The 18,437-nt window shown below is 42.6% G+C and overlaps 1 long non-coding RNA gene across 1 annotated transcript in view; it reads left to right on the top strand.

The window, feature by feature from the left end:
- The window catches only part of LOC144374897 (uncharacterized), a 36,068-nt gene extending 20,553 nt beyond the window's left edge, over window positions 1-15,515 (top strand). The window contains exons 2-3 of the long non-coding RNA XR_013434151.1: window positions 13,494-13,638; window positions 15,373-15,515. This is a non-coding gene — a long non-coding RNA (uncharacterized LOC144374897). The remainder of the gene's footprint in view (window positions 1-13,493; window positions 13,639-15,372) is intronic.
- Window positions 15,516-18,437: the final 2,922 nt, after the last annotated feature.

The following is an 18,437-nucleotide window of genomic DNA, read 5'->3' as shown; positions in this document are numbered from 1 at the left end:
TGGAGATGTTTTTGATTGCTACCCCTGGGAAAGAGACACTGCTAACATCCGCAGTGCAAGCAATTATCTGTCCTAAAATGTCAGTAGTGACAAGGTTGAGAAACTTTGCCATAGACGCAATGAGTTTGGTAATTAGCTTAACAACTCAACTATGGTGACCGAAATAGATTCTGAAAGTTGACTTTAAAATCTTGCTATCTGTGTTCACGAGATGATATGTTATAAGCTTTATTTGATCAAATATCAGCCATTCCATGACTCCCACATAGTAGGTCTGCACAACACCTAGCTCAGTTTCTTCATAGCACTAATCATAAGTGGAACAGCCTTTTTAGCTTGTCTTTAGTTAATAACTGGGTGCACCAATTAGGTTGTAAGCTCCTAGAACATGGAGAGCAGACTCTCAATAAATATGGGTGAGTGGATCCCCGTCATTGGCTTGTGTTTGTTGTTTTAATCAGCTTTTTCGTTGCTGTGACTAAAAGACCTGACCAAAAGAACATTTTCTGGCGAGGAAAAGTTTATTTAGGGGCTTATGGTTTCAGAGGTCTCTGTCCAGAGACAGTCAGCTGGAGTTTGAGGGGAGGCTGAACATCATGGCAGAAGAGTGTGACAGAGGAAAGTAGCTTACACGATGATCAGGTAGCAGAGAGACTAAGCTCAGCTCACCAAATATATACCCCAAAGGCAAGCACCCAGAGACCCACCTCCTCCAGCCACCGCTACCACCTTTATTCACCACCCACTTACTCCCATCAAGGAATTAATTCACGGATTGGGCTAAGGTTCTCATAACCCCATCATTTCTCTTCTAAACCTTGCAATGTCTCACGTGTGAACTTTTGGGGGACAACTCACATCCACGTCATAAACATTGTTCTTATACTCAGAGGCCGTCTCGGGCCTGGGCTTCCACATCTACAACACTGTGCCCAGATCTCTGCATATAGAGAAGACAGTCACTGACTGACTGATCACCAAACATATCCATCGACGAAAGCGAATGAATGAAGGGGCAAACAATTAACTTTGTGTTCTGTTGTGAACAGGGAATAGACATGCGTGCTACATGTGGAGGATGTCTTAAAAGGAGTTGAATGTGAAGGCTATCTTTTTTTTCTCTGCACTCCAGGTTTTTCTCTCTAACACTTTGTCCCATGGAATGGGGAGAAGAGTACCCCGTCAGCCCTCCGTCCGTCTCTGTGGGTTTGACATCTGCAGTTTAAATCGATCTCAGAAAATATTTTAAAAATCAAAAACTTTGCATCTGTATTGAACATGTACAGACTTTTCTTTCTGTCATTACTCCCTTAAAACACTGTATTACAATGACATAGCATGCACGTTGCATGAAGTATGGCAGGTCCTCTAGAGATGATTCAAAGTGTACAGGAAGATGTGTAGCAAACACATACACATCTATGTCAACGCCATGCCATTTCATAGAAGGAACCTGGGCCTTCTGATTTTGACATCTGCAGAGGGTCCATGGACACTAAATGCTCTGAACCCAAACCAAGGCAGTGACACCACCTTTCCTCCCATATCGCTTTCTAAGAATGCTTTGGCTCTCTTCCATCCAAGGAGGACTGCCTCAGGGTGTCAGTTAGTAATATGGCGACTCTGATGATTCAAACGGCTTAGAGGAGGGGATAAGGGGGGCGTCGTTGCACAGATCTCTCTTTCCTATTCTTTTCTATGCACAATGTGTTGATTTTTAGGAGCTATTAGACTTTATGATCTTCCTTTCTAGAGTAATTTATCAGTGTCAACCATTACTATCATCCCAGATTCCTCTCCTGTGGGCAGTAATTTAGCCTTGTTGTTTTTTTTTCTCTGTGATAAACCTTTGCATGAATAGCAAGTCTCTAATGAGGAATTATAGTCACCTTGGAGGTCCCAGCAAAGAAAAGCCAACAACTTCTGGTTAGGAGACTAAACACAAGAGAGAAACCACTTTTGCAAATCGTCCCCATTCATTCCTTTTCCCTGAGCCAGGATCCAATGTGGAATTCTGCATTGCACATGATTGTCACTTCTCCTTACCCCTCCCCCACCCACCACTGAGCCCTTTAGTCCCCTTTAATCTCAAATAGTTGATAGGAGGATCTTTGAAGCAGTTATGAGTGAAGCAATACTTGCTGTCTGTAGGCACATTGATTTGGTTAATTGGAAAGCCTTTGAAAAATGTTTTAGTATATAAAATTAAGTTTCCATAAGAATCATTACTAATACATTGTTTTACTTTACACATCAACTGACAGTGGAACTTCAATATGTAAAATACATAAGGAGATTTTTTTCACTCTAAGTTACCTTTACAATGCTAACCTGTACTTAAAGAGATTATTCAGATTTGACTACGTGACTAGATGCTGGCGTATCCGTATCATTTGTGCTGTTATGCTGATTACATGTGATAACATAGAAACTCACTTGATTATTGATCATACATAAGGACAGGGATGTTAGAAATGACCCCAACATAGGCATTTAATTACTTTATATCTTTTAAAAGCTGAGACTAAAACCAAACAGCCGGTATTGGGTAAGACTGAGATTGTAACTCGTTTTTTCACTTCCATCATGTGTCAATCACATGTAGGTTTACTGTGAAACTCGGGAAATTTAAACTCAATGCTGGCTTGGAGGGACCCTGGAAATGTGTTTGTGTGGTGTGAACACACCTCCCATCCCCTGCTCCGTGGCTTAGCCCACCTTTGTTCAAGCAATGCTGCAATGGCCACCTTTATGCAGTTAGAATGAGCAGCCCCTGCCTCCATCCCACCAAAAAATAAAAATAAAACATCTCTTTCTACTTCAGGGATTCCCTAAGAAATGAGTGATGCTTTAGAGGAACTGACTCAGGGCTCACCCATGTACATCCTGGAAGTGCCAGAATCTTAACTCTATGACCAACAGAAGGTGACACAGTGACAGTAAATGCTCTCCTCTTCTCTGGGTGGACAATCCTATGTCACATTCCATACACTTTATTTTTTCCCAAAAGGTCCAGAAATCATTGAGATGTCAGAAGTAACACTGATCAGAAATTTATTTCTTTTATTTTTGGAAACTGGAAATCCAAGATCAGGATGCAGCAGCATGGTTGAGCTCTGGTGAGAGCCCATTCCTGTGTGTGGACAGCCATCTTCTCACTGTGTTCTCACATGGCAGAAGAAGGAGGAGGTATTGTTTTTTCCTTTAGTACCAGGGAGTGAACCCAGGGGTGCTTAACCTCTTAGCCACATCCCCAGCTCCCCCTTTTTAAAACTTCTTAACTAAGTTGCTTAAGGCCTCACTAAGTTGCTGAGGCTGACCTTAAACTTGCAATCCTCCTGCCTCAGTCTCCCAGGGCCCCCTTTTATAAGGGCACTAGTCCCATTCAGGAGGGCTCCACTTTCATGGCCTGATCACTTCCCAGAAGGTGCACACTGCCTAAGACCATCACGTTGGGAGCTAGTTCAACATATGAATCTTGAAACACAAGCATCCCGTCCATAAAAAAGACCAAATGAAGAGCTCACCCTTGCAAGGATCCAGAAAAGAAGAGCAAATACCTAGTAAAATGAAAAATCTGGTTAATAAGTTAATAAACATAGAGACTTCATCAAGGAGCTCACATATTCATACTGTGGAAGCTCCAGAAGGAGAAAACACAGAGAAGAGGAGAAATAATGGAGGAAATGAAAGAAAAATTTCCCAGCGGAAGAAAAGCCCCAGATGTCAAATTGAAAGAACTCCCCAATGACTTCTCTGGAGAAAATAATTCTACAATTTTAAAACATACATTTATTTATTTATTTATTTATTTATTTATTTATTTATTTATTTATCTATCTATCTATCTATCTATCTATCTATCTATCTATCTATCTATTTATTTATGGTGCTGAGGATGAACCTAGGGCCTCACCCATGCTAGGCAAGCCTCTAACACTAAGCGACACAATCTTTGAAAGGTAAAATTGCTTTCGTTAGAAGGTCACACAGAAAATCATTTGATATTTAGGCTCTATTATTTGTATTTTTCTAGCCTCAATTTTTCCATCTAGGATCTGAAATGTTATTGCCAAAAATTACACAGTGACTTGAACTATCTAAAAACCACACAAAGTTCTACTGTACAAAGTTCTTCACCAACCAGGCCCCAGAATTAAATGTGCATATAGACAGGCTTTAAAATGTGTTTTGTTGCTTTATTTTGTTTTTGTGATACTGGGATGGATCCCAGGAGTATTTTACCACTGAGCAAAACCCCCAGCCCTTTTATTTATTTATTTTTTATTTTGAGACAGGGTCTCCCTAAGTTGCTGAAGCTGGCCTAAAACTTGGATCCTTCTGAATGGCTGAGTTTAGAGGCATGGACCACCACACCCAGCTTGAAATTGTGTGTGTGTGTGTGTGTGTGTGTGTGTGTTTATGTTGATTTATTTTTGATTATCTTAAAATAAATTATACTGCAATGTATAAAAAGAAAAAGAAAGGGAGAAATGGAGAGAAAAGGAAAGAAACCAACACAGTTACCTAAACTGAAGAGAAATTAATAGGCCTCACACTCTGCATGGCAACACAGTTGCTACAAGACAATGCAGCACTGAGACAAGACCAGGTTTCAGTCATCAGTGTTGAAGCCCCTTGTATAGTACCCTCCTGGATAGGGCTGTCTTTCCCAAGATCCCTCCCTGATTGTCATGGGGGTCTGGTTCTCTCAAGCTCTGCTCTCCTATCCTCCCAGGCCCCTAACCAGGACGTCTCGCTAGGAAAAGACGTTTTCTTGTGGCAAGGTGTAGTTCTCAGATTTTAACCAGAATTCAACATGGGTGTGGGCTGAATGAACAGGGAGACCAGGGAGATAATCACAGAATTATTCTCTTATCTTAATGCAGTTTGTTATTAGTCACCAGGATGATGGCCCCATGTCTCCCACTTTTTCTCCTCCCATGGTCCCTCCCAGCTTGCTGCCCCTCTGGGTTGTCACTCCTGTTGAGTATGTCTGGGGCTGTAGTTTTCTGTTCTTGCCTATTATCAATCTCTTCCCATTTATTTTTTTAATCTTCTTTCTAGGAATGCTTCTACGTTTCTGGCCTTTTGATGATGGCTTTGTTTCATATTTTCCTTGGTTGTTTAAATTTATTTTTTAAATATAGTTTTTCTATGTTAATAGATTCAGAATCAGAGGGAAGGTGGCAGATTGTGTTCAGTCTGACATCTCGATCCAGTATCATTCATATATGCAAACTATATAAGCATATATATGTATATACATGTTTTATATTTTACACTTGGCAATATAAAAATGATATTGTGGGATATATATATATATATATATATATATACACATTTATAATTGTATTGTATGTAGACTGCATTTCACTAGAAATTATACTCAAAAGACCTTTCTAAAGAAAGACTTTATTGAATTTTTAAAATGTAAAGTACATTTATATGGATAAATTGAGCACATGATCTGAAATAGGTTTGTTAATTGTCTAAATTAATACATTTATCATATTTTTTTTAATGCCAGATCCTAAAACATGGATCTTACTCAACCAAAAAATGTATCAGGTTATTGTTACGTTTGTTAATGAAGTCCTTTTGAAGTCCTGTGGCTTCAGTTTTTTGAGAGATCAAGTTGTTTCAACTGTGCAAGAATCCAGCAGTAAAGAGGCAAACATTTATTCTAGGTCGGTATTTTCTAAATTGATGGCTATACTTATAATACAACATAGAAGAAATTGCAAGGACTATATACAAACAGAATGAAATAGAAAGCAGGTGAAATGGAAGGCAGGTGTGGACAGCAGGCTGTGCCCTGCTCTGAGCCTCTCCCAGTTATAAAGCAGGAGTTTACCATAAGCAGTGCCATTTTGAGGACAAGAGCTAAGGTGGAATGACTTAGTGACTTCTCTGGGCAAATATATAACCATCAAATGTTGGACATACAGAACTTACTGAAAAAAAAACCATCAAAAAGAACATTCAGGGCTGGGGGCAGTGGTGCATGCCTGTAATCCCAGAGGCTCTGGAGGCTAAGGTAGGAGGATCACGGATTCAATGCCAGCCTCAGCAACAGTAAGGTGCTAAGCAACTTTGTGAGACCCTGTTCCTAAATAAAATACAAAATGGGGCTGGCGATGCAGCTCAGTGGTTGAGAGCCCCTGAGTTCAATCCCCAGTACCCATGCTCACCCACCCAAAAAAGAACTTTCAGATGCACAACAAAATCACTAGGCACAGAATAAACGATCTGTGCTAATAAAAATGACCATCTTTAAACTCGTCAAATTAATCAGATGCACATAAACATATGGGTATATTAAATCTATATCAGGGAAAGTAGGCCCGTGAGGTTATCAGACACATCAGACCACCAAATGATGTCCCCCCATCAAACCTGAAACACACAAAGGTACTTGGGAGGGCGATACGGCACCACATGCTGACCTGTCATCTTCTCAGATCATCTGGTGCAGGACTCATGAGGTCCATGGGCAATGACAGGCACTGACTCCCCCCGCCACTTTGTCCCCAGAGTTTCAGCTCAACATGATCTCCCTGCTTGACTGGCCAAGTTGGAAAATGGCCAAGTCAGCAATCTGGACCCTTAAACAGCTCCATCCCTGAACAGTTCCAGGCCCCCAACAAGCCCTGTGGTTAGTTAGTAAATCTAATCTGACCACCAGTGGTGACTCTTCAGCCTCTCTATCAACTCTCTGCTTTCGTTTTCAATTTGGCTTTTTAAACCCCATGGTCATTGTTAACCCTTTCTTAGACATTCCATCACCTTTCTTAGACATTCCATCACCTAAAGTCATGTGTGTGACTTGAGAGTTATGTATATTAATAATTAAGATTGGAATGAATTTTTTTAAAAAAACAAAACTTATGGTTGCCCTGCTCACAGCTTTCAAGTAAACTAAAGCACTAGGTCAATCAAAGTTGATGAAAGTGATGAAACTTGTGAATTTACTATTGTTCAGTAAGTTTGGACATTATGGACACACACAAGCATGTCCAGAGACAGTGGGGGTGAAAACTACACTATAATTGACTCTAAGGACAAAAAGAGAGAGTGAGCACAAAGAATATGATAATTATACTGAGGAGATGCATAAAGCTCAATGGGGAATGGTCATAATGTTCTCTGAGAGTTGACTAAAACCTACAGGAGTTCTCCAAGAAATGCCAGTCGCTGAAGCTCTGACATACCAGAAGTCAGCAGATCCAGAGACTTATTTTATATTTTGCATCTTTTTGGTTCACAGAGGAGCTTATTCAACATTCTAAAGAAAATCTTTTCAGCCTTCACCCCACCTAAATCAAATGGAAATTTTTAGGGTAGGCAGATTAATGGCACCCCAAAGGTGCTATTTTAGTCAGCTTTTTCACTGCTGTGACTAACAGACCTGATCAGAACCATTGTAGAGGAGGAAAAATTTATTTGAAGGCTCACGGTTTCAGAGGTCTCAGTCCATAGGCAGCTGGCTTCATTCCTAAGGGCTGGAGGTGAGGCAGAACATCATGGCGGAAGAGTGTGATGTTGTAGGAAGGCACCTCACATGATGATCATGCAGCAGGGATAGAGACTCCACTTGCCACAGGCATGTCTCCAATGACCCACCTCCTCCGGCCACACCTTCAGATACCACTCAGTTATTGCCATCAGTGGATTAATTCACTGATTGGGCTAAGGCACTTCTAACCCAATCATCTCACCACTGAATGGTCTTGCATTGTCTCACATATGAGCGTTTGGGGACAGCTAATATCTAAACCATAACAGGTGGCTACCTCTAACCCCTGGAATATGATACCTTACGTGACAAAGGGACCACTTGCTGATGGTTTAAGGACCTCGAGACAGGGAGATTATTCAGGCACACTGATCTAATCACACATGTCCATAAATGGTAGAAAATCTTTCTCAGCTGCTGCTAGAAAGATGTGAGAGAAGAACGGAGGTTCAGAACTTGAGAGGGACTCCACCCACCATTGTAGGCTTTGGTGATGGAAAGGACCACCGGCCACGGGATGAAATGGCCACTCAAAGCTGGGAAGGGCCCTCAGCTGACCAGTGCCAGGCCCGTGGATCCTGCCAGCAACCTGAATTATCAGTAAATGGAACTTCCCCTAGAGCCACCAAGAGGGACCCACCAGCTGACACCTTGGTTTCCAGCCAGGGAGACCCGTGTTGGTCTTCTGACTTACGGGAGCAATCTCATCTGAATGTTCCTCCACCAGATGTTCCTGCATCTCGCCTCCTGCCCACACAGAGATTATATTCTACTTCTTTTGGGTGGGGAGACTACATTTTTAAATTTTTAAATGGAAGCTCTCCCGAAAATAGAATCCCATTTAGTCTGCAGCATGGACGTCACGGCTCTACCTGTGTACTCCCCAGCCGCCTCCTGATCAACGTGTGTAACCATTTCCTTTTGTGGGATGAAAGGAAGAACATGAATTCTGGAAAGCTCAGTTTTTGTCTTTCTTTTTTTTTTTTTAAAGAGAGTGAGAGAGGGAGAGAGAGAGAGAGAGAGAGAGAGAGAGAGAGAGAGAGAGAGAGAGAGAGAGAGAGAGAATTTTTAATATTTATTTATTTTTTAGTTCTCGGCAGACACAACATCTTTGTTGGTATGTGGTGCTGAGGATCGAACCCGGGCCACACGCATACCAGGCGAGCGCGCTACCGCTTGAGCCACATCCCCAGCCCCGTTTTTGTCTTTCTTGACTGCTGATCTTTTCTTGCATTCTTGAGTGTTCTGTTTAGGATGGATTAAATTATCTAAATTCAGCAATCGGTAGCTGTATCTCTAAATATTTTGATTTGCACATTTGTTACACATTGGAGGATAGGATAGAGTTAATTCTAAATAGGATGTTACAGTTTCTCAAGCAAATCCATGCCTAAATCATTCCCGTGCTGTGTGTGCACATCTTGTTCTACAGCTGCTGGTCAGTCCTGCACTCCTACAACTTAGATTTAGTATGATAATCAAGTGCCCAAGATTTGATGTAAGGAAATACTGCTGTGCCCCTCCTGACTCACCGCAGTAACTGGTTGAGATTATCAGCTTCTTTTTCCACTTTTCTTTCTTTCTTTCTTTCTTTCTTTCTTTCTTTCTTTCTTTCTTTCTTTCTTTCTTTCTGTACTGGGGATTGAACTCAGGGGCACTCAACCCCTGATCCACATCCCCAGTCCTGTTATGAATTTTATTTAGAGACAGGCTCTCACTGAGTTGCTTAGAGCCTCTCTTTTGCCAAGGTTGGCTTTGCATTATCGATCCTCCTGCCTCAGCCTCCTGAGCCTCTGGGATCACAGCATGTGCCAGGGTACCTGGCCCTCCAGCTGCCTTTCTTATTTCCTTTCTCTTTATTTATTTTAGAGATATCTATTCATCCCCACATGGTCATGTACTAGGTTAGTGCCAGCAATGCAATGAATTGGGCAGGTAGACCTGAGAGGTGGGAACATGAGGTTAAGGGGATAATTCTATAAACGGGCCCCTGTGCTGACCACCATGTGCTTTCACTTTTTAAAAGCAATTTACCTGCAGTCCTGTAGGACTCTCTGGAATCTTCCCTGGCATCCCCCCCCCCATCCTAGTAAAACTGGAGGGCAGGAGTGTTCTCTCTAAAAGAACCCTTTTTCCACTTTCCTATCCCTTCTAATAAACTCATGCCAATTCTTCTGAGCAACATGTCTGGAATCTTCCTAACACAATTGCAAAGATCACAAAGACCAAAGAAGATGGTTGGTCTTCTGACGTGAGGGACCAGGGAGAATAAATTGATGTTGATTGCAAAGATCAGAGTTTGAAGGGGAAGGTCTTTTCACTGCCTCAGTTTCCCAGAAAGCCCCAGCCCTATAACACAGTGATCAGCAAAACATGTATGGCTCATGTCCGAAGGGGGCTTAGAAGCCAAAAAGTCAAGCAGGACATTAATAACAGCCCCAATGTGTCTAAGTACACCCAGACATAAGTGTGTGTTAGGGCACACAGTAGGGGTGTGGAACACCTCTTCCTGGCCAAAAAACCTCCCTGAAGCTACTCTGTGAAGGAGGCAGGAACAGCTGGTGCACAGTCCTGAGGAGGCAGGGAGCACAGAATACCAGGAGCTCTCCGAGAGTCCTGGCGGGCAGGGAGTGAGCGAGAGGCGGCCTATGTGAGGGTGGGGATGTGAGTCACTAGGACCCAAGCCCACAGGTCTTATAGGCCCAATCAGGGATCTCGATCTCAATCCAAAAACCAAAGGGGAGACCTTGAAGACTTTTAAATCAAAAAGATAGGGTCAGATGTTGAAGTGGTTTTTTGTTTTGTTTTATTTTTGTTTTTAAATCTTATAGATGCAAAAATTAGAATGGGGAGGCAATTCTGGGTTGAGTGGGGAAAAGGGGCCTGTTGGGGTAGGAATGGAGATGAGGGAGTAGTGTGTGTGTGTCAAACTCCCTCCTTGGTCTCAGAGCATGGGCCAGACGGTGGGACACTCACACTGGAGGACCCTGACTCATAATTAAAAATAAAATAGACCAGGGTATGTGGCTCAGTGGATAACCACCCCTGGGTTCAATCCCGGGTACCTCCCATGTATTTATAAACAATATGCCTAATTAGGATGATAACTTTAAGATGCTTATTATATTTAGCAATCCGAAGGTCACTGGTGACCTTGATAGTTCAGTTCATGATGGGGAAGGAATTAGATTGGAGTGGGTCAGAGCATTTATTGGAAGTGAGAAAACAGATAGTTTTATTGTTGTTGTTGTTTTATTGGAAAGAGCTCTTTTTATTGTTTCCCCATGATACCAAACATACAAAGTAACTTGAAAAATAAGTCTATAAAGGTTATATATAATATCATCATTATAAATTACCCTGTTCAATAATGAGATCAATCAGTTTAGTTTTAAAATATTCATTAAAACACCTACTATGTGCCACTTGTTCTTCTAAGTGCTTGGGATACATCACAATAAAACAATGAAAGACACAGATTTTCTGATCTCTCTGAATCTCCATTCTAGGACTTTGAGAGCAATGACCGAGGAAGACAACAAGCTGAATGAACTTTAGATGGAATAAAAGGTGGTGCACTCTAAGACAGGAAAGGAAAACTAGGGCAGAAATAAGAAAATTGGGAGAGCTGGGGTCAGGGGTTGGGATTTCTAATAGGATAATCAAAGTAGACCTCATGGCAAAGATTTGAAGGTGGTAAGGGAACTCATTGTAAGAAATTTCAGGCAGGGGAAACAAGTGGATAAAGGGGAAGATGTGAGAGCAACCACTGTGTTGGCAACAGGGCCAGAGCGACCACTGTGTTGGGTGAGAGAGTGAGGAGAGACCGCGTGGTCAGAGCTGCCAATCATAGCAGCCCTGTGGTCATTGGAAAGACTCTGGCTTCTACAGGTGGGAAACGGGAGGCTTGGGCAGTGTTTAGGAGTGATGTGATCTGACATGTGCTTTGAAAGGGTCAGAGTGCACAGCAGGAGAACCCACATTAATACTATTGTATTGCACTGTACACTGGAAGTCCGCTAGGAGAGTAGATTGATTTTTAGTGCACTTTCCATATGAAAAACCCTGTGGAAGATGCCGTCATGTTCAATTGCTATGTGTAGTGACAATTCCACCATGGATCTGTATAGCAGAATATCATGCTGCACATCTTAAACTTTTATGCACATATACAACGACCACTTTTTCTGCTATGTGAAGAGTAGGGCAGAAGTAGTAGACTCGCATTCATCGAGCTGGTGGGAGGTGGTTTGGCCAGGTCTGGAGGGACACACCTCGCCTGTTATTTCAATAACGATTCAAATTGGTGACTCTAACATTCCTCCTCCATGAATTATTGATTGTGATTTTTCTATAAAGAAGAACTTTTTCTCATCAGCTATTTTTAATCCTGAAAAAGTTAGTACAGGTAAAACAGAACAGTCTGTATTCTTTTCCTTTATTGGTTAATTCTCCAGAATAATACATTAATACCTAAGTAACTATCAAAGGTATTTAACCAAGGAGCTGGGGGTGGAGCTCAGTGGTAAAGTGCTCCTGAATTCAACCTCCAGTGTATGTATGTGTGTGTGTATATATAGATGATTTCTATGGAGGTCTGATTCCTTTTGGTGGCAAAAGATGGAGACTACAATTCACAGATGGTGAGTATTGTGGTTAGAGATTGTGGAGCTTTCTAACTTGTTTTCTAGATGGCACCTGCCCCTCATGGATCATCAGAGGTAGCCTTGCCAGGTGAATCTTCCCAAAATGCAGGTGGTAAATGCTGGGCCACGGTTAAGAAACTTCCAGTGAACTTTTGCTGTCAGCAGGATACGAGCCTGTCCTGTCAGCCTGGAAGCGAAGGCGTCCCATGCCTGGCCCTGTTCTTGGCTCTCTCTGCAGCTTCAAGGGAACACTGGGACACAACCCCGCATACCTGGCTCCGGGAGAAGTTCATGTCCACCCACCTCCGTGTCATTGTTGGGGTGAATCCAGGGGCTCTGGCCAGAGCGTGAGCAGTGGGTCACACAGGCACCAGGGAGGGTCCTGTTGTGCCCTTTGCTTGGCGGATGACTCAAGCACACATGTCCCCCATGGCTGCAGGCTCCCAGTGTAGAAAAAGGAGATAATGACGCCAACCTCACGGGGTCCTTGGGAGGATTAAGGGAGAAGACCAGAACACTGAAAGACAGTAAATAATGCTTCCTGGCCCTTCCCCGGACCACTTACCCCCAGTCATATCATCAGATGGTTCAGAATCTAAAAATGCCCAGTTCTTCCTAAAGTACTGGGGCTATTTTTACCTGTCCTTTTACAAAAGATTACAGCTCTGTCCTATTGTCGGGGAGAGAGCAGCCCTGAGTCACATTCTCCCTCCCTGGGCTGGTCCTTCTGTGCTGAGCTGAATGGGGGCCAGGCTACTCCAGGGAGCTGTCCACGCCACTGGGGCTTGTGTTCATTGACATTCACAAGGGTTTTCGTGAAACCGCCGGCTTTGCAGGAGACTGGGCTGAGCTCCCACTTCCTGAATTGATCATTTGTCTGACTTCTCTGACATCCCACTTCCTGAATTGATCATGCATCTGACTTCCCTGACATCCACCCTCTTCCTGAAACTGATCAGCGTCCCTCTGAAGCCAGCGACCATTAGCAGGTGGTTGATGTTAGAACTCAACTCGGGGCTGATGTCTTTGGGGCTTCAAGTGAGATTCTTTTCTTTTCCTTCTTGAAAAGACATGAAGGAGAAGGGTATGGCTGGGATCCAGAACCCAGAGTGTATCTCATTATTACCACAAGAGCTTCAAAATACGGTGGCCAGTTACAATACTGGTGGTCTGGGGTGGGGTTTGGGTGGGTTTTTATAAATCCCCTGGGTTGTTCCAATGTGCAATGAAAGGTGATGACTGATCTGAGATAAAGGCTCAGGTCATTGTACTTTCTCTGTTCCCAAGCAGGGAAATAAAAGTAAAGCTGGCCATTCTTTGTCTTCTAGGACTGTCCTGAGTACGGTGGGTTCCAGTGAGCTGAGAGAAAGGAGCACTTGCCAATCCCAGAAGGCACATGGGCCATGCCAAGGGGATCCAGGCCTAGAGCTCGCTGTGTATCCATGAATACACCACAGTGAAGCTCACCACTGGGTACATCCACGAGAAATTATTTAAATAAATAAATAAAATAAACTATGGGTAAATGGCAGGAAGATCAATAGAGAGAAGGGAATAGGAATGGGAAGGAGAGACACTGGGGTCTTAATTAGAATAAGATATCTTCCATGCTTCTATGATCATATCAAAATGGATTCAACTGTCATGCAGAACTGAAAAGAACCAGCAAAATTAAAATTAAAATTAAAAAAAGGAAAGGAAAACCTTATTGAAGGGTTTTTCAGCAAATTGGCAACTTGGTCAGGTTTGCATGGTAGGAAATACCTCCTGGGAGCGTCAGAACAGAGCAGGATGAGTGTTGAAGGCCAGCAAACTGTGGAGATCCCAGCGTGAAATGATGAGACCTCAAAAATCAGGCAGGAGTCGTGGTGAATGGCTGGGACTTGGGGACCAAGAAAGTGGGGACCCTGGGTGCTGGTTCAGGACGCAGGACCTGTCTGTGCCAAGCCCAGTTGATCCGAGGACCCTTAGTTTGTTGGAGCTTTTCTCTGCAGGCCTCACCATGTTACCTCTTAATCATAATAATGATTTATATTTGTTATGTGCTTGCTCTGGGCCAGGCATGTGGTTAAGAAAGTCACATTTTATCACCAAGAAAACTGAAACTCGGAGGAGCTGAGTGACTTGCCGAACACCATACAGCTAGCAGGTAGTGGAGCTGGAAACGTGTTCCACTTCCTTCCCATTATGTTCCAGAGCCCCACCCCTGGCTAAGGCCATCTCTCTGAGCCTCAGAACCTGCTGCACCCATGGGTTACCCCTGATTTCCATCCTGGCCAGTCCTGGACAACCTGACTTTGGAATCTCAGTGTCCACGTACTAGGAGGCCCAGCTCTTGGTTACATCGGCTAGACTGACCAACCTCTTGAAAGAGTTCTGATTTCTATCCTCAGAACTAAAAACATCCTCTAGCCCCTTAAGTTTTCCACATGCCAAAAATGTGAAGTTTCATTATTTCACCACCTTTTTTCCCCCCAGAAAAATTTAGATAATAGCATTGGTAATGAGCCTAAACTTCATAGGAGTCAGCAGTCCCTACATTAGACTTTGAGTTCAAGTTCCCAGTACACAGAGAAATCGAGAAGGCGCGGAGCTCACACTTCAAGAACTTCTGTGTCGACATTGTTGGAAATACTGCCTGGAATGAAGCCCACACTAATCAGAAGTAACTTCTTAAGTGGGATCTGTCAGTTTCCAACAGCCACCATTTACTTCATAAACATTACATATTTTGTGGGCATGACTGACAGCGATTAGGCATTGGATGGCAAGCTATGTTGAGTAATTTACATAGATTATCACTCATTGTGAGATCCCCTTATCCAGAAGAGGAAACCGAGGCTCACAGAGGTTAGGAAATATGCCCAGCATCCCAAGTTGACATGCCATAGAAACTGAACTTGAAACTAGACCTGTCTCACCCAAAATTATCATGCTCATAATTATTACCTATATGGTTAGGACTTTGAGTAGAAAAAAAATTATAGACCAATTTGTATATAGTGTGAGGCAATGCAAAAATTTTCAAAGGTGAAATAAATAGATTTGAGACATATAACCTAATTGGTGGATTAATCCACTGATGTGGATTAACTGGGTGGAAACTGTAGGCAGGTAAGGTGTGGCCAGAGGAAGCAGGTAACTGTGGGCATGCTTTGGGGTTTATATTTTGTCCTTGGTGAGTGAAGCTCACTCTCTACTTCCTAGTTGCCCAGTCCTGAGATGCTTTCCTCCACCACACCCTGCTGCCCCGATGTTCTGCCTCACCTCGTTCCAAGAACTGTGGAGTTGACTGACCGTGGACTGAACCTCAGAAACCATGAGCCAAAATAAACTTTTCCTCCTCTAAATTGTTCTTCACGGTGATAAAAAACTGATTACTGTATATATTAATGTTCACTGTTTTACACATCGCATTTCCTACAGATAGCATTGTAGTAGTTGTATCTAATTCTATCCTTTCTAAAACGACAGTGCTGGAGTATTTCAAGTAGATTTGCAGTTGGCAATGGTTTCTAAGCAAAGAGGCAATGGTTAGAGAGTTGCTTCTTCTAAGATCTCTGAGCACTGGCCATGCCTCTAATTGCCGTGTGGTGCAAAGGGACACAACTCTCTGGGAACCTTGTGATCTACCAAGGGTCCACTCAGCCTTCCATCAGTGTGGGACCTGGGTAGATGTCCTCACCCAATCTTGGTTTCCTGCTCTGAAAAACTAGGCTGTCTTACAGCTCTGAGCTTCTGTGGTTCGCCCTGGCCAGTTGCTGATGATGTTTTAGTGATTTTCTAAAGGACCTCTGGCTCCATGATTTTATAGACTTATTAGTATATATATTATCTTTTTTTAAAAATATGGAATCCCACCCATGCCTTCAAGAACTTATGTTTTCCGACCTCGGCAATTAATTAGCATCAAGCTCTTATTAATAAAAGTGAAGGAATTGTCAATTCCATCAGAAGTTTCTTAAAAAAATAAATGCAAGAATCAGAACTCAGGCATTTATGACTGACCTCTGGAGAGTAGGAAATCTGGACCCGGGGCTCCTCTGGTGACTTTGAAAAGCCAGATGACTTGCATTCCCATTCCCTACTGGACTGCCACCACCTGACTTCCATTTACCAGATGGCTCTTCCAGGGCCACCTCCTGCCAACTGTGGCATTTATATGTGGCATTTATACACAATGGAGTATTACTCTGCATTAAAAAATGACAAAATCATAGAATTTAGAGGGAAATGAATGGCATTAGAGCAGATTATGCTAAGTGAAGCTAGCCAAGCCCTAAAAAACAAATGCCAAATCTCTTCTTTGATATAAGGAGAGTAACTAAGAACAGACTAGGGAAGAAGAGTACGAGAAGAAGACCAACATTAAACAAGGATGAGAGGTGGGAGGGAAAGGGAGAGAGAAGGGAAATTGCATGGAAATGGAAGGAGACCCTCAGGGTTATACAAAATTACATACAAGAGGAAGTGAGGGGAAAGGGAAAAATAATACAAGGGGGAGGAATTAATTACAGTAGAGGGGGTAGAGAGAGAAGAGGGGAGGGGAGGGGAGGGGGGATAGTAGAGGATAGGAAAGGCAGCAGAATACAACAGACTTGAGTATGTCAATATGTAAATCAATAGAAGTGTAACTGATGTGATTCTGCAATCTGTATATGGGGTCAAAATGGGAGTTCATAACCCACTTGAATCAAAGTGTGAAGTATGATGTATCAAGAACTATGTAATGTTTTGAACAACCAACAATAAAAAAAAATCAATAAATGGGATGGCATCAAACCAAAGCTTCTTCACAGCAAAGGAAACAGAATATGAAAAGAGAGAGACTATAGAAAGGGAAGTTCTCTTTGCCACCTCCACCTCAGCTAGAACATTAATCTCCAGGATATATAAAGAACTCAAAAACCTTGGACTCAATCAATAAATTGGCAAAAGAACTGAACAGAAGAAGAAATATGAGTGGTCAACAAATATATGAAAAAATGTTCAACATCTCTAGTGATTAAAACTACACCGAGATTCCTTCTCACTCTAGTTCAGAATGGCAATTATCAAGAATACAAGGAACAGGGGCTGGGGATGTGGCTCAGCTCGATCCTCAGCACCGCATACCAACAAAGATGTTGTGTCCGCTGAGAACTAAAAAATAAATATTAAAAAAATTCTCTCTCTCTCTCTCCTCTCTCACTCTCACTTAAAAAAAAAGAATACAAGGAACAATAAATGTTCGCAAGGATGTGGGGGGAAAGGTACACTTATACATTGCTGGTGGGACTGCAAATTGGTGCAACCAGTCTGGAAAGCAGTATGGAGATTCCTTAGAAAATGGAACCACCATTTGACCCAGTTATCCTGCTCCTTGGTATATATTGGACCTACAATCAGCATTCCATGATGATGTGGCCACATCAATGTTCATAGCAGCTCAATTTACAGTAGCTAAGCTATGGAACCAACTTGGGTTCCCTTCAATAACTGAATGGTTCGTTTATAGCAGCATCAACACAAACACATTGCTATGTGTTTTGCTATGATCTTGTGAAGGACACAGTAGCTCTAAGGGATAGGGATTTTTCAGCTTCATTATAAGCTTATGAAAGCCACCATTATCTATCTGGTCCATCATTGATGGAGATGTCATTAGGTGTCCTGTGACTACATAAAAATGGATCTGGTAAATCTAAGCAAATTCTCAGGTTAACATAATTATCTGGATTTTTTTTAAAAACAGTCATTCTCTGTCTTACAGTACTTCGTGTCTCTCTCTGGGGTGGACAGGATGAATACATTTTCACGAGCATTGATGTCAGGCAGAGATGGTACGGTAATGGTGGTGGTTGGAAGTTTAAGTGTGAGAAGAAGGTGTGATGGATTTTCTACACTGGGTCAACCCAGCATGCCTCCTGACCCCTTCTCCATTCTATTCTGCATTGGTGGAGAAAAGTCTCCAATTTTTACCCACGTAGAATATGACGTCAGGGTTTCCCCAATGAAAGTCAGAAGAAAAGGACCCTGTCAAACAGCTGAGATAATGTGCTTTTCAGGGGTCCTCCCACCACCAAAAAATACTGTGCATTGTGAGCAGCAACTGGATTTGTTGGTAGCAGCTGCCCTTGGCTTTGTGATGCCCACCTGAGGATCTCCTGCTTTGGTGCTCCAAGGCTGGGCTCTGGGTGGTGGTTTCTATTCCTGATCTTCTAGATGTTATGAAAACAGACTTCCTGACCTTGATTTCACCAGTCCTGCTCAACCACCGTGTCCTTCCTTGG

This window comes from Ictidomys tridecemlineatus, unplaced genomic scaffold (genome assembly GCF_052094955.1).
Source record: "Ictidomys tridecemlineatus isolate mIctTri1 unplaced genomic scaffold, mIctTri1.hap1 Scaffold_93, whole genome shotgun sequence".
NCBI classification, from domain to species: Eukaryota; Metazoa; Chordata; class Mammalia; order Rodentia; family Sciuridae; genus Ictidomys; species Ictidomys tridecemlineatus.
Note: the sequence above shows the minus strand (reverse complement) of the source record. Positions and strands in the feature narration are given on the sequence as shown.